Source organism: Mastomys coucha, unplaced genomic scaffold (assembly GCF_008632895.1).
Source record: "Mastomys coucha isolate ucsf_1 unplaced genomic scaffold, UCSF_Mcou_1 pScaffold7, whole genome shotgun sequence".
Taxonomy (NCBI): domain Eukaryota; kingdom Metazoa; phylum Chordata; class Mammalia; order Rodentia; family Muridae; genus Mastomys; species Mastomys coucha.
Window position 1 is genome coordinate 61,298,665 of NW_022196913.1, and position 3,190 is coordinate 61,301,854.

Here is a 3,190-nt window from a genome sequence, read left to right on the forward strand (position 1 = left end):
CCCCGCCAGTCTCCCACTCCTAATTTGCATATCAGGGTACAAGCTCTACCTACTGCTCCAGTGCCATACCTGCCTGCTAGTTACCATGCTCCTTGCCTCAGTGTCCATGGATTCATGAAACTGTAAGCAAGCCCCTGATTAAAGGCTTTCTTTTGTAAGTTGTCTTAGCCATGGTGTCTTCGTGGTAATCGAGAAGCATCCAAAACCTACTTTCATTCATTATAACCCCGATCTGAAAACTGGATGTTCATAAACAGGTTGGCTTTCAACAACCTGTGGGAAGAGGAGTGGGGAGATGAGATTCTTCTGTGAAGCTGTCCTTAGAGTCAAACTGCTGCCATCCATGCTCCTGAGATCAGGTGGGCCTGCTGGCTAAAGATGATCACAGCTGGGCTTGCTGACTACTGACCTTTCCTCATACAAAGAGGCATGGGAAGGTCATGGTTTCCTCAGCTGAGTACCCAGCCACTCTCCCTAACCAGTTATATGCAATTCTGCCCTAATTGCACATGGCTTCAGGGTGGGGGCCTTAGATGCACAGTACATCAGCTTTAAAAGTCTGTGGAGAGCTACATGCGTAACTGGCTGAGAGTCATCGTCCATGATGGATATAAGCTTTCAGGTGTGGCTGCGTTAAGGTCATCCGGGTTGTGCTGATGACAGCCCATTCACTGCTCTGTAAATAAGCTTAATAAATTCACTGGTTCCCCAGGGTCAACTTCAGTGCGATCATCTCTGGGTTCGCTAGGTGTGGAGTAAACATTGTCTCTTCCCAAGGGAGGAATTTTAGCAACAGGCAAGAAAGAGCATGTCCAGAGTCATATGGCCTTAGATAAATGTTAGCAGCAGAGACTTGCCTTTACGTCTGCAAATCCCAAAGTAATTATATGGAGAGGAAGACACCACCCAGGGAAGACAGCGCTGCTATTGGTCCTTAAACTGGCCTATTCTGTTAGAAGCTAAAGCAGAGGGAAAGTGCCTGGGAGGGGGGCAGAGCCGGAAGTAGGAGAATGGTGCTACTACAAAATGGGCACCCAGGAGGTCTTTTGTAGTGTTTGCCGTCTTGATTGTGATATTTTCAAGGGTCTACGGCAATGTTTCTCAGCCTTCCTAACACCGCAACTCTTTAATACAGTTCCTCAGATCATGGAGACCCCCCAACATAACCATAACATTATGTTTGTTACTACTTTATAACTGTAATTCTGATTCTGTGATGAATTGTAAATATCTGTATTTTCTGATGGTCTTAGGTGACCCCTGAGAAAGGGTCATTCAACCACCAAAGGGATCAAGACCCAAAGGTTGAGAACCACTGGCTCCTCAGGTGCAGCTCATTGCCTGCCAACTCAATTTCAGCATGCTTGAGACGACTCTGTCCACAGGGCTCCTTGTATAGCCTAGGGCTCCTTGTGTAGCCTAGGGCTCCTTGTGTAGCCTAGGGCTCCTTGTGTAGCCTAGGGCTCCTCAGAGAGTAGGGATGAACCTAGTGGCAGGTCCTCAGTAGGAAGAGCTGAACTTTAAGATGAGAAGCAAGGGGACTAGAAAGATGGTTCAGCAATTGAAAGCCCTCATTTCTCTTCCAGAGGACCCCTACTTCAGGTCCCATCACCCGTGCCATTTACCTCCAACTGCCTATTACTCCACAGGATCCAACACCTCTGGTCTCCACAGGTACCTGCACTCATGTATGTACATACCCACAGACAGCCACACATAATCTAAAGTAATTTTAAAAATTAACTGAAAGAGATGAGCAAAACCCTTTTCCACGGTGGGATGTGTGTTGTATGTGTGGATGTGGGCATGTGTGCATCACGTGTGTGTGACTGTATATATGTGTAAGCATGTATATATGAGTGCATGAATGTGTATATATTTGTGTATGTGTGTGAATGTATATGTGTGTACGCATGTGTATAAATATGCCTGTGTATATGTGTATGCACACATATATAAACATGTATGTGTATATACATGTATATAAACATGTATTGTATATGCATATATATGTATGTATGCATGTATGTGTGTGCATTGTGTAAATGTGTGAATTTGTGTATGTATGTGTGAATTTGTACATGCGTGTGTGAATGTGTATATGTGTGTGTGCATATGTATATAAATGTGCATATGTGTGGGTACATATATATGCATGAGCATGCATATCAATTTGTGCATGTGTGTATGTATGTTCATGGGAGACAGAACTGAAACCTTTCTCAGTTACCCAAATACCTACAGGTTTCAAAAATCCATCAAATACTGTAACTAACAGTAAATGTTTATGAACTCTCACCATTTTTTATCAGATTCTTGACGAACAGATAAAGTGAGTCTCTTGATTCTCCTCACAGTGTCCTACCACTTTAACAGAAAGAGGCACAGCAGTCTCAAGTCTGTTGCCCAAACTGCACAGCAAGGAATGGTTAGAGCCAGGCATGTGGGATGGACTTAAAATGGCCAGAGCTGTTTGCTCTCTCTAGGACAGGGCCCCTCCCTACAAGCCTCTGAAGGCATACGGGTGGGTGTTGAGCCGACGGCTCAAGCCAGTCCAAGCGCTCAGCCCTCTTAGGTTGGCTATTGTGCATAGAGCTATATATAGTAGGTTGTTAGAAAGAAAGAGAGATTTGCTTTTTGAAGGTTCAGGGGATCCGGGAAGCCTGAGTGGTCCTGACAGCCCTGCAGGAGGGGCTGACAAGCCATTGTCTAAAGCACAGCTGGTCCTCGTGGTGTGGGCAGGGGAGGTGGCCTGGCTCAGGAAGGACTAACACTTCACTCTGCTCAAAATAGAGACTGGCCATTTCCTGAGTGGGAGTTAGCTGGGAAGGGAAGAGTGGCCAGCCCTGAAGCCTCTGACCACAGTCTCTTAGCCAGAGAGCAGAAACTGGGCAAATGCTCATGGTCCCTGAGGTCTCGAGCTGGGCGTCTCCGCAGGTGAGGTGTTTATGTGGCTGCTTTACTGCTAAGGAAGTTGAGGCTGTATTCCTGTAAGAGTGTGAGTGTCAAGGACAGGCCTTGGGGGAGATTCACTCCCAAGTCCACCTGACTGGCATCGAGGATTTCGGAGAGGACCAGGAGGATGCTGTAGGGAACGGTGCACTGTGTATGTGCACGCTCAGGGAGGCAGTGCTTTGAGGTGCTGGGCAGAGAAGAAGTTGATGATTCTCACATGGGAAGTGAGCCTACA